Consider the following 20,129-nt stretch of genomic DNA (forward strand, 5'->3'; position numbering starts at 1 on the left):
GGGACCGTGCGTGAAGCCGGGCTGCGTTGCACCCGACGCCTCGGCTCCGGATCCGGGCCCACGCTGTCCTTGGGCGGTGCCCCTAACCGGAGCCCGACGCGAGCTGCCCGCGCCCTGCCTCCTCCTCCTCCTCCGCGGTGGGAGTGCGCGGCTAAGGCCGCCCGCCGCTCCCTCTCTCTGCTGTGGGGCCCGCGGGAGCCCTGGCCTTCCAGCGTGGATGCCGCCCGCTCTCAGCCACGCCCGCCTCGCTCTCCCAACTTGTTTGACAGGCTTCTACCGCCCTGCCTTGTGAGGAAGGGAGGTGGATCCAGGGAATGGCTGGTTCCCTGTAACTTTGAGCCAACGAGGGGGTGGGGGACAGGTATAGACGAGCTGTGGGAGCTTAGAGCTGAGCTCCCCAGCCCCAAGCTAGCTGCCGACTCTGCCTTTAGCGTGAGCGGTAGTCTAGAAATGTAGGAACGGGATTTTTATAGGCTGCTGTTAGTTTTTAGGTGGTTGTCTTAAAATAAAAGGATAGGACGGCACTACCCATTAACGATACTGGTGATCGAAACTTCCCTCGAGAGGATTTAGCACTTGGAGAAAGGGGTGGGAATGGGAAATCAATTATGCTACTGAAGCTGTAGCTAAGAGTCTAATGGTGGCGTCACTGTGGGGGTTGAGAACAGCTTTCTGTAATGAATTATATATTTGGGTGCTATGGACCTTAAGGCCTCTGTCCCAACTTCTCAAGTCATAGTTAAAGCTTAAGTGAATGAGTGTGGCGTGTACAGATTAAATCTGTACGTAGAGACACTTAATTTTAATTTCCATTGCCATGAAATGCATCCCTTGTTTTTGTGAGACAGAGTCTCATACTTGATACGTAGATGAGGATGACCATGAACTCTTGATCCTACGTTCTGCACACCAACAAGCACTTGGAGCCAACCGAGCTACATTTCCCTTGTCCATCTTTTTGTTTTTAAATCACTTCATAGCATTAAAGTCAGTTTCAGCCCATAAGTAGGTACAAAAACAGCCTTTAAGCCATTGTTTGCCAGTCCCTGTCTGGGAACTTTTTTTTTTTTTTGATTCAGAGCTATTTGATTGAAGATAAGAGACCATATACTCTTTACACTGAGAGAACAGGATTAAAGTCACTTTGTCACTGGCAAATCTCAGTAGTCACCGTAAGGTTAGGGGTTAGAAGTCACAGTTGCTGTGGGGACTTGGTAACAGAAAATAGATATAGGTCAGTGATAGCTATAGATGGAAAGACACTGGTTTTGGGAAAGAAATGGTGGTTGCAGTCTCAAGTGTCTGCACAGTTGAAATGACAGAAGAAAGGACCCCAGAGGCTTCGTAGGAGGCCACTCATGTCTTCCATTCAGAACTGGGTCACTAGCTACCTCTAAAGCATTAACTTGACAGTGTGATTGCTTTTCCTTCCATGGCTTTGGGGCGATCTTATGAAAGGCTGGACTGGACATGGGACATAGTCAGTCACCCCAGCCAGGCATTGTGACATGGAAAACACTTCCTCTGCTGCATACTTGCTCCCTAGAAAGTTGGTACTGTCATAGGTGTCCAGGCTTAACTTTGGGGCTGATTATGGGGTGTTTAGTTGTTGCTTAATTGGTTTAGAAGAGAGGAATTGAAAGCATTGTATTCTGTTACCCTACACATGGGTGGGGGTTGTTGAGTAGCTAATATTGTCTAGTGAAGCAGAAAGTTTTATGCCCTTTCTAAAATAAATGTTTTGAGTTCACATCCGAAACCCCCCTCCCCCCCACTGGGGGGCTTACCTTAAGGTAAGCCTCAACTGGTCTAAAAGAAATCTTCCTTTTTTGCCCTGTCATAATAATCTCTTCCAGTTTGATATTCCTGCTTTGAATACTGCAGTAATTTTCCACTTGTGATTTCCTAACTTCATTGCAACGTGAAGGGACTCATCATGGTGTATGTTAATTTCCTTTAATCAGACATCAGTCTTGGGCCAGGATTGGGAACTCAGCAATTCAGAAAAACTGCATTCAGAAATTTCCACATATCCCTAAGTGGCCTTCTCTTCTTTTTCTAGATAAACTAATCTGTGATATGTCTTCTCTTAAGATGATCTATTTTTTCCCTCTATACTAGTTTGTTCCATGGTCCACAGTTGCTGTGTTCATTACCCGCTCCAACTCTGCTTTTTCATTGAGTGTCCTTGAATTTTCACCTGTCCAATATTATTTTCCTTTTCTCTCCCTCTGTCTGACGCTTGTGACTGATTTCTTTCTTTGAATGTATCTGAATCTCTTTCCTATACCACCCATTTTGGCTTTTTATTCTTGACTGATGTGTGTTGTTTTGAGGCAAGATCTCACTATGCACTCAAACTCATTATGTGTGTATCTAAGATTGGCCTCCAACTCTTGATGTTCCTGTCCCATCCTCCCTACTGCTGGGATTTTAGATTTGTATCAGGTTATTGAAAGTTTTTGCATCCCAGTAAGCCTCATCCAAATCAGACCAAATCAAACAAAATTAGAAAAAGCCCAGGTTTAATGGATACAAATACTCCCGGATGGCTTTCCAGTCCCTAGAGAAGATGAGAAAGGAAGAATGGAAAACCATGTGTTTGTTCTCTGGGGGGCAGTTTAAATACCCTGTGGAGGGGTCATCCTTTGGCAGGCTTTCTTAGAGGCAGAGTCTGGACTGAGGCAACTGCAGGGGAAGGGGGCTTGGGATGGAACTTCCACCTGAACATTACACATTCTTTGGATATATGGATGCCGGTTCCTGTCTGGCTGTTTCCTGCTGGCATGGGACCCCAAGGAGGGGAGAGTTGGGAGTTGGTGAGCTCACGCTCAGCAGGAGGTATGGGTGGAGGGGCATCCGGTTGAATTCCAAGTTTCCTCCTTGTACATTCTTGATAGTCTTTCTGATTCTCTGATTCTTCCTCCTCCCCCTTTCCTTCCCTTCCCTTGTTTAGAGGTCATTTACAAACTCCTATCTTCAACAGTCTCTCTCTCTCTCTCCTTTTTTTTTTTTTTTTTTTTTTTTTGAATTCAAGACAGGATTTCTTAGTGTAGCTTCTTGGAATTCACTCTATAGATATAGACCAGGCTGGCTTTGAACTGAAAGAGACCCTCTTGCCTCTGGATTAAAGGCTCAGGCCACCACCATTGTACTCTAACTTTGGTTCCTTAGCATGTTATGCCCAAATTTGCTAAGTCCCCGCAAAAGCCAACAAGGAAACCGAGTCCCATATGTAAAAGCAAAGAGCCTTTATTTACTCAAGTTTGCAATGGTCTCTCCACATGTTCAACGTATTGGAATAACCGGAGAGCCCCGCGCTCAATTAGAATTTGTTTTTTATAGGTGGGCGTGAGGGGTCTCTGAGGTTCAGGACCCCCGATTGGCTGACATTTGTCTAGGGGTGTCCTGGTGAAGTGCGCTGGCAGGTGATTCTATCTACAGTGGTTGGAATGTTAGGCATTCCTTTGAATGGTCTGCTCCTGGGCAGTGGTTGGGTAATCTCAGTTTGTGGTTTTTTCCTGCTGTCAGGTATTGCTTCAGGGTAAACTACTGAGACTCAGACCTCTTATTAAATTTATCTAAATGGTTGGGAATAAAGAACTTCCTTTGGGTGACCTGTCCATACTTAGCTTATCATGCTCCCCCCCCCCCCCCCCCCCCCCCCCCCCCCCCCCCCCCCCGCCAGCACTGCTTGTACTTCCTGACTTACCAGTTATCTCTTGGAGGTGAACCTCTGACACTCTAACTTCTCCCCAGGAGATGCGCATACTGTGTTCACCCCTACCCCCAAATTTATTTGTGTCACTTCCAAATCAAAGCTTAGAATTCCTGTGTACCTTGCCCGGTCTCTGTCTTGCTAGAGGATGACAAAATGTTTTTGTTACCTATTGTCCTGTGATTACCACTTAGTAATGTTAAACAGGGCAGCTTTTGTTTTCTCTCATGGTTTTGTGGGTTGAAAGCTCATGGGGCAATTGTCTAATTTTGCTTTGAGGTTTCTCATGAGGTTCCAGGCAGAAGTGATTGGGAGTCTCATCCTGCTTTGTGGCTGATTTTTTTCTCTCCTGTTGTCTCCCGAGCTCTCTTCACATGGCTTCTCCGAAGGGTAGCCTGCTGACTCAGGACTTGGAAAGCAAAAGGACAAAACTTCTAGGTCTTTCTAAATCTGCATTTGGAAACAACACATTTCTGTTGGTGAAAGCAGTCATAGGTCTAGCCGAATTTTAAAATGAGAAAACAAGTACCAGTGAGGAGGGCGTTGACAATCTCCAGTGATGTTTCAAATGATGGCTAATTTCATCATTCAGAGCCCTGGAATCTGGATGAAGGAGAAGAGATCTGCTAGCTAACACATGGCATCATATGGATGAGAAATACAGTGCTGCGTTTCGACTCACAGGTCCTTGAGGTTGTGTTATTAACTTTGCTGGATAGAGCATTGATAAAGCAATCTAAGGCATTGGCATATACGACATGTTACACATATTAGTGGTTGGCAGCATCCAACTCTCATAAATTTCTACCATGATACCTAATAAATATTATTTATAAAACTAAACCTTGTTTCTTAAAGAAAAGAGTCTGTTTTTTGTAATTCTTTCCTGTCTTAGGGGTTTTTTTTTTTTTTTTTTTTTTTTTTTTTTTTGATTTTTCGAGACAGGGTTTCTCTGTGGTTTTGGAGCCTGTTTTGGAACTAGCTCTTGTAGACCAGGCTGGTCTCGAACTCACAGAGATCCGCCTGCCTCTGCCTCCCAAGTGCTGGGATTAAAGGCGTGCGCCACCAAGGTGGCTGGAGAGACAGCCGTGGGTGCTGGGAACCGAACTCTTATATTTTTGGTTGTGAGCCTAGCCTTTAACGGCTGAGCCATCTCTCCAGCCCTCCTGTCTTAGGGGAAACACTTCTTTATTGCTAAAGACAGTTCCTGACATATGGAGGAGGAAAGTTGATCCTCAACAGGCTTGCCAGAGAAATTTCAGAGTGAACTTGGTACTTATGCAGCCCACCGTCATCCTCTCCTTTCTCCTTCCTCATTGGAGTCAGAAACCTACATTCTTTTTTGACTATTTCATATCTCCAGTTTGATAAGGATTGCTCCTGCTGGGGGATATTCCTGTAAACTTAGTAGGATCCCTGGACGAAGGGAAGCTTCTGGTTTGGGAGCTAAGTTCACTTCCAGAGATCAACGAGGCCTGATGTTTGAACTTTAAGTCACAGTGGTCAGAGAGTTCAATGTTGTACATGTAATTTTGGACTTTAACACAAGTTGGCACTGATTACTTTGAACTGTTATTGAGAATAAAGCAATCTGATCTCCTTTTTTTCCCTGAGAACTTCATATTGAGAGAGGTGTAAAGTCAAACCGGAGACGGATTTTGAATTACCTAAATTTTAGATTTTCTTCTAGAAAGATTATCAGCAAGGTAGGGCATAATTTGAGATGACAACAGAACAGGTTATGAACTAACTAGATAGAACTTTGGGCACAAGCTGATTCCTGACCTATTAAGGGTGTCCTGGGAAAAAAGTTACACTTTATCATTGATACTAGAAGCTTCTACAAAAAGGTAAAGGTTATAGAAGCAGAAACAGGACTATCCCAATTGACTGCGGACTTCTCCAAGTGAGTTATATCCCTAGTTGATCGCAGTGGATACACTAGAAGGGGTAAGGCAATGGTCACTTCTTTGTTGATATACTCCCTGAAATAATGTTTTAAAAGACAGGTCTCAACCCAGGCTTGCACTGAATCTACGATCTTTCTGTTTTAATATAATACATACTGGAATTTCAGGCTGTATACCACCATGCCTGACTCTCATAAGTACATTTTAAATTGATAAATGACATTTCTTTGTCCTAAGTCTTTGAAAACAATTAAGGTTTTGGTATAAAAGCATGGATATTTTACAATTAATATAAAATAAAACAAGGATTAGAGAGCCAGGTGTGGCCCACCACTGCTGTCATTATAACATTTAGGAGGTAGAGGCCCTGTCTTAAGAAACAAACCCCAAACAAGAAGTGTTATTGTATTAGTTACTTTTCTGTAGCTGTGATAAAGCAGCAAGACCAAGACAACTTCTAGAAGGAAGGTTTATTTGGGGCTTTCAGTCCCCTGAGGGCAGGAGGTACCATCCTGGCCTGGAGCCTGGCAACAGGCAGGCCAAGGTGGTGCTAATCCAAACAGGAAGCACAGCACTTATTAGGAATGGTAGGGGACTTCCCTCGCGACACACCTCCACCAACCAGGCCGGACAGCCTAATGTTTTCCAAACAGTCCCACCAGCTGGAGACCAAGGGTTCAAACATGAGCATGTGGGAACCGTTCTCATCCAAACCACCACGAGCACTTAAAACTGTACTTGATAAAATATAAACCCCTTAGAAATTTAGTACCATCACTGTCAGAAATTTTACATGATTATTTTGTCTTTTTAAATTTGTATTTCGATTTCCCCAAAGAACTTTTCTGTTTGAATATATTTTATCATTTACCATTTTTTTTACAATAAAAGATTTTAATTTAAAAGCTTTTTTCTTTTTTGAGTTATCATTACAGTTGTAGCATATGAAAAATCATATTTACACTGTACCTTTTAAAAATTATATTTTATATATATTGGTGTTTTGCCCACATGTATGTCTGTGTGAAGGTGTCAGATCCCCTGGAACAGTAATTACAGACAGTTGTAAAATGTTGTGTGGTTGCTGGGAATTTAACCTGTGTCCTCTGGAAGAGTAGCCAGTGCTTTGAACCACTGAGCCATCTCTCCAGCCCCTGCACTGTTCATTTTTATAAATAATTACCAATGAGAATTTTTTATTGGAAATGTCTTTTAGTGATTTAAAGTTCTTACCACCCCAGTTCAGCTATTTATAGATAAATATAATTTTTGCTAGAATATAAAAGAAGAACCAGTATTGATGACCAATTCGGGACTTCAAAAGTGAATAAATGATTTTTACTAAGTGTGTTATTTATAGTAGAAAACTCATGACACAAATGGTAGGGATGAATAATAAGGTAATAAATGGTTGTCCTACTTCTTATCTATTGCTGTGATAAAAATGTTTCCAAAACCGACTTGGAGAGAAAAGGATTTATTTGGCTTATAGATGCTGATCAGTCGATTGTTGAGAGATGTCAGGGCAGGAACCCAAACGGAAGAGGCAGGAATCATGGAGGACAGTTGTTTATCAGCTTCTTCCCGAAATCACCCACCTACCTTTCTTACACCTTCCAGGACTGCCTGCCCATGAATGGCACCACCCACAGTGGGCGGAGTCCTTCCACATCAATCAGCAAGCAAGGAAATGCCACACAGACACGCCTATTGGCCTTTTTGATAGAGGCATTCCCTCAGTTTGTGTCAAGTGAACCAAAGATAACCAGCAAACAAATAAAATCAAACAGCTTTGTTTGGGTTAAGAAGTGAATGTAGATTTAATGTATTCAGGAATTAGGTTTTGATTCATGGTCTGGCTCTGTAGCCCAGATTGGTTTTGAAGTGGTGATCTGCCTGCCTTGGTTTCCCCAGTGCTCAGGTATGCACCAGCCTAGATAAAGTTACATTTTTGCCAGAAGTATTTCTCCAGTAGTTCAAGGTAGTATGTTTTATAAAACACCAACTTGCATGCCTTTTTCATCAACATTGATCTATTGGGATGGAAATTTATGATTATTTTTACATTCTTTTACATCATATAGAGTAAGCTGCTGAGACTGAGGGAATGAGGTTTGGCACTGGGACCTTCCTAAATAGTGAGCGTGTGAGTCTTGCCACAGATGAGTAATTCCCAGGATGCTGCTCACAAATCTTGCATGCTTGACCTCTGAGGTAGGTATGTGGAGCATGACACTGACTGTGAGTTTGCTGTTCCACGGTTCCTTTTGTTCTATGCACATTCTTTGACATCATCAGAAATAGTTAAGAAAATGACATCAGACAATATATAGATCCCATCTGCTTCACAGTATATAAAACTACAATGCAGATCAGAATTTTCCATTTTTTTGCACAGTGCTTTCCTCTTAATAGAAATCCATAAGGTAAGGAAAGAGGAAATATGAGTTTATCATGTGTAGCTGTTTTTTTTTTCTTCTAAGCATTCCCTCCTGGAAGAGAGAAGATTCAGGAAGCTCCTGGAAGTTACAAGATTCATACAGCGCCTCCCTGAGGTTATGAAAGGAGAAAACAATTTCTGTGAATAGGAGACTCTTACAAGTTCACTGAGGAGCTCCCAGGATGCAGCTTTTCTCAAGTTAGTTTAGGCATGAAAATATGTTGACTACTGCCTTTGTCTCTAGTATTTTATATGTATTTCTTCTGTTTGTGTATAGAGATATGTGCATTTTATTTTCAGTGTTATTTTCTAAAGGACTCTTACTGAATACATACAACCAGAACAAAGAAAGTCTCTATGACTTTAAACATTTCTTCACGGTCCATTGTGGCCAAGATTTCACAAAGGCGAATGACTTTTTATTAAGAGTTGATTTCAGGGGCTGGAGGCATGGCCAATGGTTAAGAGTACTTGCCGCTCTTGCAGAGGATGGAGTTCCATTCTCAGCACTCATGGAGGGTAGACCACAAGTGCCTTTAACTCAGGCTCTAGAGTATTCAACATCCTCACCTGTCCCCCGCGGACACCTGCATGGATGTGCACTACCCATGCACATAAAACATATGTAAGAGTTGACCCTAACGCCGGGCGGTGGTGGCGCACGCCTTTAATCCCAGCACTCGGGAGGCAGAGGCAGGCGGATCTCTGTGAGTTCGAGACCAGCCTGGTCTACAGAGCTAGTTCCAGGACTGGCACCAAAGCTACAGAGAAACCCTGTCTCGAACCCCCCTCCCCCCAAAAAAAAAGAAGAGTTGACCCTAAGGAATACAGGCTTATCATTCAGATTCTTCCTGTAGTATAAGTTATGTGGCTAGGCCATCCTAAAACAAAATATGGCCATCATATAAAAAAGTTATAAAGCAAAATAAAGAAGTGACTCGACAGAACTAATGTGTTTATGGATTTCTAGTATTTATTTTATTATTTATTTCTTTTACTGAAAATAGATTCTTTTCTCATATAGTATGTCCTAATTATAGTTTCCCATCTCTACTCCCAGTTTCCCCACCTCCCTTCCTTTTTGGATCCACTTCTTTCTGTCTCTCATTAGAAAAGAGCAGGCTCCTAAGAGACAACCAAACATGACAAAATAAAGTATAAGTTGAAGTCAAAATTATCCTATTAAAGTTGGCCATGGCATCCCTACAGGAGGAAAACAGACCCAAGAAAAGGCACAAGAGCCCAAGACCCTCTTGCTCTCACAGTTAGAGAGCTGATATTATCAAATGAATACAACTTGGTTTTATAAACACCTGGGTCTCTAGAAAATAAGTACTGTTTTTTAGAGTGGAAAAAAAATAACCAGAAGCCAAGAGTTACAGTTTAAGCAAAATAAACTGTTTTTGGAATCCTCTTGAATAAATTGATGCCGACAGTTCACATATTGTCATGCACTGGCAGAAATTCTGAAATGCTTTACTTTCCTTGTCCCAGTGATTGGAAGTTCACACGGTTATAGAATTTTGATTAGAAGAGACAAAAGACACACACACACACACACACACACACACACACACACACACACACACACACACATTTCTGTTTCTGCCAACATCTGTGGTTATGGTTTGGGCTATGATTTGGCTCCTCGTTTCAGAACTTGATCCCTAGCTAGTAGTACCATTCTGGGAGATTGCGGATCCTTTAACAGATGGTGTGGGCCATAGAACCTTCATCTGGCAAAGGATGGAGATAGAGACAGAGACCCACATTGGAGCACAGGACTGAGCTCCCAAGGTCCAAATGAGGAGCAGAAGGAGGGAGAACATGAGCAAGGAAGTCAGGACCGCGAGGGGTGCACCCACCCACGGAGACAGTGGGGCTGATCTATTGGGAGCTCACCAAGGCCAGCGGGACTGGGACTGAATAAGCATGGGATAAAACCGGACTCTCTGAACATGGCGGACAAGGAGGGCTGATGAGGAGCCAAGGACAATGGCACTGGGTTTTGATCCTACTACATGGACTGGCTTTGCGGGCGCCTAGCCTGTTTGGATGTTCACCTTCCTGGACCTGGACGGAGGGGGGAGGACCTTGGACTTTCCACAGGGCAGGGAATCCGGACTGCTCTTCATTCTCGAAAGGGAGGGGGAATGGAGTGGGGGGAGGGGAAGAGGAATGGGGAGAGGGGGAGAGGAGAAGAGGAGTGGGAGGAGGGGGAGGGAAATGGGAGGCGGGGAGAAGGCAGAAATTTTTTCAACAAAAACAAAAGAGAGATGGTGTGGGGCTGAAGGGAAAGTGGGTTGCTGCGGGTGGTGGTGGTGGTGGTGGTGTTCAAGCCTTGAAGTTTATAGCCCAATCTCATTTCCTTTCCCATCTCCATGTCCTGATCTGTCCAAGTGTGAGCAAGCAGCCTCACATCTACTGACACATCTACAGGATGCTCCTGTTACCATGCCTACCCTGCCAAGAAGGCCTGTATCCCTTCAAACCATGAGTCAAGAAGATTCTTTCTTAAGTTGTCTTAGGCAGGCATTGCCTCACAGTGACAGGAAAAAGCAGCTGCATAAACATCAAGTTCTAGGATCTCCAGGATGATGTTTAAATCTGACTGACTTAGTTCTCATCCATCGCTGCTGTTCTAGGAGAATCCATTAGTACTTTTCACTTGAACAACGATACCCTCCCGCCTGCCCTTTCAGCTTCCACTCTTGCCTTTGTAGAACTCATTCTCCATTATTAGCTCTTTAGTAACATCAGCCAGATTCTATTACAGTGGTAAGGCAGTTTCTCCCATTGTGGTGACCCCCGCCCCAAAATTATTTCTGTTGCTACTTCATAATGGTAATTTTGCTACTGTTATGAATTGTAATGTAAATATCTGATATGCAAGATATCTGATATGCAACCCCTGTAAGAATCCGTGAATCAGGGGCTGGAGAGATGACTCAATGGTTAAAAGCACCACTTTCTCTTCCAGAGGTCCTGAGTTCAACTCCCAGCAACCACATGGCAGCTCATAACCATCTCTAGTGGAATCTTACGTCCTCTTCTGGCCTGCAGGCACACATGCAGACAAAACACTCATACTTTGAAATTTATATATACATAAAAAATTTTAAAAAAAGAATCCATGAATCCCAAATGGACCGCAACCCACAGGTTGAGAACCACTGCTCTAACGTGTCCCTGATTTTACCTTGTTAGCATCTCTTCTTTTCAAGTAGAATAAAATCCAAACTTCTTTTCTTAGCCTACCAGATCTGTTTTACCCTTTCTCTTTTGTTGCCTTTAAACTCCTTTCTTTGAATACTCAAGGCCCATTCCTTCTCACAGAATTTGCATTTTTTTTAGTAGCCCCGGAATTCTCTACCCTAGGTTTCTCATGGCTGACTTGGTCTCAAACTCAAGTCTCAGCACAGATATCACTTCTCAGAGAATCCTTTTCCTTATGTCTACGGAACTCCCATTTCTATTCCCCTTACTTTATGTTTTCTCATGCTTAATTTTTCTTGGTAGCAATTAGCACTCCTTGAACATTTTTTTACCCGTTGCTCATCTGTTTCTCTATTAGTTCTTAGTAGAATATGAGTTTGTGATTGTCCGTCTTGTTCCCTGCTCTATCCTCAAAGCTTAGAACAAAGGTTGGCATTTGCTGGCGATTATTAGATATTTGCTGAATTAATGAATCCAGCTCCTGACATGCCCACAAAAGGCTTCCCAGGAGAGCTTTAAGCGAGTAATTTGCCATATCTCTGAGGTGTGGTCTCTTGTTTCTGAGCATTCAAAAGTCTGCGTTTACCTGCATGTGGAAGTTGATTTTCTCCAGGGCAGAGCTTACATTAACCAAGGTACTTGATTGACATGTAAAATCCCTGTGCTGATCTCTCAGTTTCAGTGAGCAGTATGTCATGTGAGCTGAGACTTGTGCAGTGATAAGATCTACTGGAAAGTTCCTGACATACATAGGACAGGAAATTAAATCAGAATGCATTTTGGAAAATACAAGAATGGAGAATTAGGTGGCTTGTGTGTTTAAAGCTTTAATTTACTTATTAATATTGCGCATTCCTTGTGGTTGTGTGTTCTGTGAGGAATTCTTGAAGAATCAACAAGAAACAATACCAATTACCAGTCTTTAAGGATTTATGATTTAGTTGGTGCATTAGATTTTCTCCTAAAAGTTTTGCGGTGAATACCTGGAATTTAAAGGAGGAAGGATTTATTTTGATTCATGGTGTCTTAGTTAGGGTTTCTATTGCAGTGAGGAGTATAGCAACTCTTATGATGAAAACATTTAATTGAGGTGGTGATTTGGAATTCAGAGGTTCAGTTCATTATCATCATGGCAGATAACATGGCGGTATGCAGGCTGGAGAAGCAGCTGAGAGTCTTATGTCTTGCAGGAAGTAGGAAGTTGACCAGGCAATATACTGAGCATAGGAAACCTCAAAGCCCACCCTCACAATGACACACTTCCTCTAACAAGGCTGTACCTACGCCAACAAAGCCACGCCTCCTAATTGCGTCGCTTCCTATGAGTTTATGGGGGGCCAATTACATTCAAATCACCACACATGGTGTCAGAGATTTTATACAGTGCTCTGCTGGCTTGATGGTGTCGGGCCTCTGGGCATGATGGTGCAGAGATGCTCACCTCAGGGCGGACATGAAGCCCAGACACAGAGGAACAAGATACTCTGTTCAGACTCTTCAAGCTTCCACCATCCGCCCCCACCAGCTGAGGTGAACATACCAGGCTGTACAGGACATTTCATAGCTATAGCCGATGGGAAGGCAGACAATGGGCAATAGATCAGTTTCAGGAATAGTATGGCAGGGCCCAATGCAGACAACACCCCCTCCTCCCCCGCCAGGAATGCAGTTGTGGAGTAGATTCAGAGTAGAACACTTTCCTAGTTCCCCAGCCCCCCGTGGTTCAATTTGGCACTAGGAGTGAGAGGGATTGGATTAAGGCTCAGGGGCTTCAGGGAAACCTTCCAGGAAGGCGATGTTTTAGGTGATGGAGGGCGAGCGAGCTAGGACTGAAGGCAAGTTGGGGCAGGGAAGAGCTGTGGGCAGATGGAGCTGGAGTGATGGGCTAGAACAGGAGGATACAGCTGCTGGATTACTACAATTCTATGGTGCCAGAGTGAAGAAACCGAGGCCGGGGTTGTGTAGTGACAGGGTTACAGATAGTGCTCATGGACCTCGGTTTGGACTTTGGTCCCAGAAAGTGCAAGGAGAAACAGCTACTGGGAGCTTTCCTCGGGGTGAGGAGGCAGAGTTCATCCTTCAGCTCCCCAGATCATAGCTAACCCTCCTTTCATTCCTTTCATCTGTGAACTTCCAGTAAACATCTGCGCAATGCCCGTATTCCTTTGAGAACACAGGACCCTGTCTTTACCTATGCCCAGCCTCTGTGCCTGCTGCTCTTAAACACTTGACGCTTCTGCACCAGCTGCCATAGGCTGTACCTACCCTGTTTCCTTTCAAAAGATTATTAGTTCTCTCTCTCTTTCTCTTCCTCCCTCTCTCGTTCTTTCTTCCTCCCCTTTCCCTTCCTCTCCTCTCTCTTCTATTTCTTCCCTCTCCTTCTCTGTCCCTCCCTCTCCCTTCTCTCTTCCCCCATCCCTTCCTCTCTCCTCTGTCTCCCCTCACCTCCCTCCTTCCCTCCCCCATTCACTCGTCCTGGCAGATATCAAACGTCTGGGCTCAGGCAATCTTCTTTTTGCCTCAGCCTTTTGAGAAGGTGGCTTACAGCATGTACCCCGGCTTGGATTATCTTTTGAAATGACAAAATATTGAATGCATTTTTTGCAACAAGCCAGGCAATACCCCAGACTGGGTTTCTCTTTGTAACAAACCTAGTTGTCCTGGAACTAGCTCTGTAGACTCGATTGGCCTCCAACTCACAGAGTTGCCTCTGTGCCTCCTGCCTCTGCCTTCCGAGTGCTGGGATTAAAGGTGTGCGCCACCACTGCCCGGCAAAGTTTTCTATTTCTTATTGAACAGATACACATGCTATGCTGTTAAAAATTATAAATATAGGTGCATATATTTTACCAAAAGAGAGCCTTGCTATTCAATTTGAGTTGTGCCTGACACCCCAGCAGAGCATGGTAGAGATGGTTTCAACAGCTGCCGGAAGCCAGGTCCTGTGTTTTATCTCATCTAATGCATGATGTTCATATGCAGAGGGGACTGTGGTCCCCAGTAGGTAGACAAGATGTGACAAATTTACCTATGCCTAATGATGGTGAGAACAGCAATTTGAAGCTGGCCTCTGGCTCCTGAGACTGAAGCGCTGCCTTTGCCTTTTGTAGTCTTCCAAATAATACTTCGACTTAAAAAAAAGTGCTCAGTGTTTAGGTGGGTGGTGGGATTTTTTCAATCGTTTCCCTGATTTATGAATGTTGAGTTTGCTTATTGCCACTACATAAATTGCATTGATAAGCAGTTCTCCAACATGAAACGAGGTCAGTGGGCATTAAAAAAAAAGCTTTTATTATGTGTGTCTGTGTGTGAGTGTGTGTCTGTGCTTGAGTGTGTGTGTGGAGGGGGGGCATACACATGCCCCAACCTGCATGTGGAGGTCAGAGAACAACTGGAGAAAAGTCGTTTCCCTTCTTCCACAGTATTCTGTCAGGATGGGCAGCTAGCCTTTTTATAGGCTGAGCCATCTCACTAACCCCTGCAACAGACATTTAAAAGTGTATGCGTTTACTGTGTGCAGGCCACAGGAAATCTCTCAGGAGTCGTGGGTTTCAGAGATCTAATTCAGGATCTCAGGCTCCAGCAACCAAGCCACTGGTGCTAGTTAGCTTTCACTGTCTTCTTGACACAACCTGGACTCACATGGAAGAGAGTCTTAATGAGGAATGTTCCAGAAAAGCTTGGCCTGTAGGCACATCTGACGGCAATGTCTTGATTGCTAATTGATACAGGAAGAACCAGCCCTTTGTGGGCAGGGATGTCCTCCAGGTCCTGGACTGCGTAGAACTGGAGAAACAGAGCTGGGCACAGCGGGCGTACAAGCAAGGCTGCGTTTCTTTCTTTTAGCTCTCGACTGTGGCTGTGAGGTGACTTGAGTTCCAGCCTTGTCTTCCTCGAGATCATGGACTGTAATTTGGAACTGTAAGCCAAACAAACCTTTCCCTCCTCTGTGTTGCTTTTTGCAGGGCATTTTTTTTTTTTAAATCACAGCTATAGAAATGAAACTAAGACACGCTTATTTTTATTAGACATGGCTAAATCAGTCTGAGCGTTCTATATTACCCTTAAGAGCTTGTTTGCGGGGCTGGAGAGATGGCTCAGTGGTTAAGAGCATTGCCTGCTCTTCCAAAGGTCCTGAGTTCAATTCCCGGCAACCACATGGTGGCTCACAACCATCTGTAATGAGGTCTGGTGCCCTCTTCTGACCTGCAGACATACACACAGACAGAATATTGTATACATAATAAATAAGTAAATAAATATTAAAAAAAAAGAGCTTGTTTGCGGTGCTAGCAGGGGCTTGAAGCTGCTCGTGCAGCCTTGACTGAAGGAGAGCCCCTTTCTTGCAGGTCTCCTACAGCCCTCCTCATAGTGCTAGAGCAGAGATTACAGCATCCTTCTTACAATACCCCCAAGAAGTATGGGGCACAGGGTTTTCCCTCTACCCTCTCCAATCATCCATGATTTTGATAGTCTAGGTGTTATTTTTTTTTCTTCTTCCTCCTCAAGCAGGTGACCAGTAAAAACGATACATGTTTGATTAGTGTCTTTTCTGACGGCCGATGAGGGCGAGGTATAATTTTGGGAGTGTCTGCATTTCATATTTCATGATTGGTCTGTCTCTTCTGTAAAGTTTTTTTTTTTGAGCTGTTGGTTCTTGGTCCTTTTACAGTAGTAGTAAGTAATTTGAACCCTTTATTTTCTCCTTTTCTATGACTCCTGGACTTTTTTACTTTAAGCTTTACCATATAGAAATGTTTATTTTAGTGTTAGAGAGCACATAGATGGCTCAGTGGATAAGAGCACTTGCTTCGCAAGCTTGTGGACCCGAGTTTGGATTTCCAGAATCTTTGTAAAAGCTGGGGTACACCAATAACCTTAGTGCTGGAGGTGGAAGGGTGAAGACAGGAGGACCTCAGGTTTGCTAGCCAGCCTAAGTGGAAAAAAAAGAAAAGAAAAGAAAAAAGAAAAACTACAAGTTCAGTGAGAGACCCTGTCTCAAGACAGTGCAAGCATTATGGAGCAGTGCAGGGGCAGCCTCCGGCACACTACACACACACACACACACACACACACACACACACACACACACACACAAAGGAGAGAGAGAGAGAGAGAGAGAGAGAGAGAGAGAGAGAGAGAGAGAGAGAGAGAGAGAGAGGTAGTGGGTAGTGGGGTAGTGGGCAGGAATTGATGAATTTTTATGAGACAAATTTGTCTGTCTTTTCCTGAACTTGATGCTTTGGGCGTCTCTTCGTTAAGGATTGGGGGGCAGCTGGCCTGGACCCCCTTGCAGGCTGCTTTGGAGGCTTCTCTAACTTCTGTCTCTGTCTCTTTGAACCTAACATCCGGTATCCTGGGAGACTCCATCTCTTCTCCTTGGGAGTTGTTAATTATATCCCACTAGGTTAAATCAAAGTCTGCCCTGCCTGGGAGCCGTTTGCCACCTATGGAGCTGCACTGTCGTGTCTGTGTTCCTTCTCTCTCCTGCTTGAGGAGCCGCCAACGCGCTCGCTTTATTTTATGGTAGGCTTCTTGAATCAGCCGTAGTCTTGGGGTCTGTAACTTTTTCAAGACGATTTAGAAAGAGGATATGCCCTTGGTACAAGACCCGTGGATGGTGACGGTAGGTTGCTAATGGGGAGGCTGTGGATTGGAGAATGAGTTTGACGCTGTCTTTGATTACGGCAGTGTGTTATCCTGGAGAGGTTGTTAGAAGCCTCGGGGCCCTCTCCCATAAGCCAGAGTGGCAAGAACGCTGCTCTGAGGCCTCTTTTTAACAGTTCAGGAGAAGCCTGTAGGAGTTAATTTAGATGTAGCCTCCTTTTTGGGCATATTTCAAGAATTTTTTAATGAGGTCGAGTCTTCACAAATTACCTTGGTATATCCCTTTTGGCAAAACAATCTCTTTTCATTTGCTGTCAGGCCAATAAAAGAAGGATACAATTTGTTGGCCATAATGACTGGTATCCTTTACAGAGTCTCAGGGATGAACTGCCAAGTTCATTACTGAGATGAGAAATTCTTAGTGGAAACTGAATTGGGGTCCATTTTGCCTCAGCCAGGGCTCAGGACCAAGGGACTAACATGGAGGATGCGTAGGTTGGGGATGGGCCTGCAGGTTGAATCTAGCCTGTATTTCAGAGGATACTTTTACATCTCTGTTTTCAGTAGACAAATGATAGTGGTGTGTGTATGTGGGGTGCAATGGGATGGAGATATTTATACATTATAAAATGATTATATCAAACTAAGTACCTTATCTACAACTTCATATATATTTTTATAGTGAGAACACTTAAAAATCCATTCTTTTAGCAATTTTGAAACACAGTTATCATTAACTATGACTATTAATGATAACATTTATTGTTCAGTACATGTCTTGATTGGTACAATAATCACATGTAATAAATTTGAAAACCCCTTTCTTCCTGTCCAGCAGAAAATATAGCCATGACTGACATCTCCCCACCGCAACCTCTGGCATCCACTCTTCTGTTCATGGATTCTGTAAGTCATTTTCTTTAGGCTCCACGCCTAAGTGAGACTGTGTAGGGTTTTTTTTTTCTCTATGTTTGGCTCATTTTGTCTAAGCCCTCCAACTTCATTCGTTTTGTCCCAAATGGTAGAATCCTGCTTTTGTTTGTTTGTTTGTTTGTTTGTTTTTCGAGACAGGGTTTCTCTGTAGCTTTTGAGCCTGTCCTGCTACTCGCTCTTGTAGACCAGGCTGGCCTTGAACTCAGAGATCCACCTGCTTCTGCCTCCCGAGTGCTGGGATTAAAGGAGTGTGCCACCACCGCCGGGCTAGAATCCTGCATTTTATGACCACTAGTATTTTGTGTATTTGCCACAATTTGTTATCCATTCATCCTTCATAGAACTTAGGTTGAGCCCATTTCTTTGCTGTTGTGGATATCCAGCAATGTAGATAATTCTTCAATATATTGAATTCACCTGTTTTGCACAGATACATAGAAGTAGAATTGCTAGATCATATGGTATTCTGGTTTTCAGCTGTGTGCGGAGCCTCCACACCGGCATACATCATGGCTATATGCCAGAGCAGAGGGGAATACCAGCTTATGTTTACCTGATCCTAAGCTGTCTAAGGTATCTTGCTGGGATAGAATGGTTTAGCATCTCCATTATCAGATTTGATATGAAGTCTACTTACGGCTCTCCTCTTCTCCAGCCCACCCTTTTCATACTGGCATTTGTTGGCATGTTTGGAGACAGATCTCACGTCTCCTGGAATGACCTGAACTACACTAAGTAGCTGAGGCTAAGCTGAACTCCTGTCCAATCTTAGTGTGTTTGGTAGATGTTACAGGAGTGCTTGAGTCTGTCTTTCAAAGAAGATAGAGGAGGGGATCACCCTATAAACTGTCAGAGAAAAGGGGTGGACAAAGAAATCCACCTTCTTGAGAAAGAGTGGCGTGTTTCCCCCGTCATCCCTTTGTGAACCCTAAGATAGCTCCCCTCTGAAAGTGGCTGCTTTAGACAGACATAGCAGTGTATACCTGGGATCCCAGTACTCTGGAGGCAGAGGCAGGATTGCAGGAACGCAAGGAATGCAAGGCCAATTTGAGGTTAGGGTTAAGAGGAGTTAGGGGGAGCAAGAGAGGTGAATTTGATCAAAACACAGAGTGTGAAAGTCTCAAATCATTAATAAAAATATTTTTTAAAAAATGTAAAAAGATAGAAAAAGATAGATAATAGTTTTTTATGTTAACTTTTATTTATGTGTGTATTTGGGTGTCTGCACTGGGCTGTTTCACATGAATGCAGGTGCCCACAGAGGCCAGAAGAGTGGGAACTAAACTTGGATACCTTGGGAGGGCAGGAAGTACTCCTACCTGCCGAGGCATCTCTGCAGCTCAAATATAGCTACAGACTACCATACTCAAGTTCTGAATTTTGCCCAATGCCTGAAGCTCAGCTCTTCTTCCTTTCGCCTCCTCCGAGCACACCAGCACCAGTCACCCCTCTGAAAGACTTTCTCACCCTGTTGGTTGAGCCCCGACTACGTGGCATCTCTGCGCTCCCTCTTCCAGCCTAATTTGCTACTTATGCCACTCACGGCTGTTCTAGAGCCATTGCTTGTATGCGTGGTTTGTGGCCCAGGGCTGAGCCATCTGTAGTTGCACTGAAAACCTTGGCTTGTTTTAGTTAGGCTGTGGAGCTGCTCATAGAAAAGTGGGCATCTGGTGAGTGACGTTTTACGTTTTGAGATGGGATTCCCTGTAGCCTGGGCTATCCTTAGTTAGTTATGTAGCCAAAGATAGCCTAGAACTTCTGATCCTCCTGCCGCCACCTCCTGAGTGTTAGGATTACAGGTGTCCTCACACAAGGTTACACGGTGCTTTGTGCTCTGACTGAGCTGCATCCTCATCCCTACGCAGCAAATTTGGACGCTAAGCAAGGTTTAGCATTATGCCAGGGAAGCTAGCACTCAGCGCTCTTTATCTCCCCAGATTAGGGTGGAGTGCAACAAATTTACCTCCTCAATAGCTCCACCAGAAGAATTTTAGTAGTTTGACATTTCTGGATCCCGTCAAATACTCCTCTGATAAAGTTTGGGATGGGCAGTTCTGGAGTCAACATCGTGGCTGCCTTTTGCTAGGCTTTTGTAGAGGTTTTGTCCACATCACGTCTGCACGTCAGAAGGTTGCGTTGGATTCCGTTATAGACGTTGTGAGTCACCATGTGTTGCTGGAAATTGAACTCAGAGCCTCTAGAAGACGCTTAACAGTGCTCTTAACGGCTGAGCCGTCTCCTCAGTCCCTCACCTGGGCTTTCAGAAGGGTTCGTCTTCTATGTTCCGGGTCCAGGGAAAGAAGGG

This window comes from Microtus pennsylvanicus, chromosome 16, assembly GCF_037038515.1.
Source record: "Microtus pennsylvanicus isolate mMicPen1 chromosome 16, mMicPen1.hap1, whole genome shotgun sequence".
Taxonomy (NCBI): domain Eukaryota; kingdom Metazoa; phylum Chordata; class Mammalia; order Rodentia; family Cricetidae; genus Microtus; species Microtus pennsylvanicus.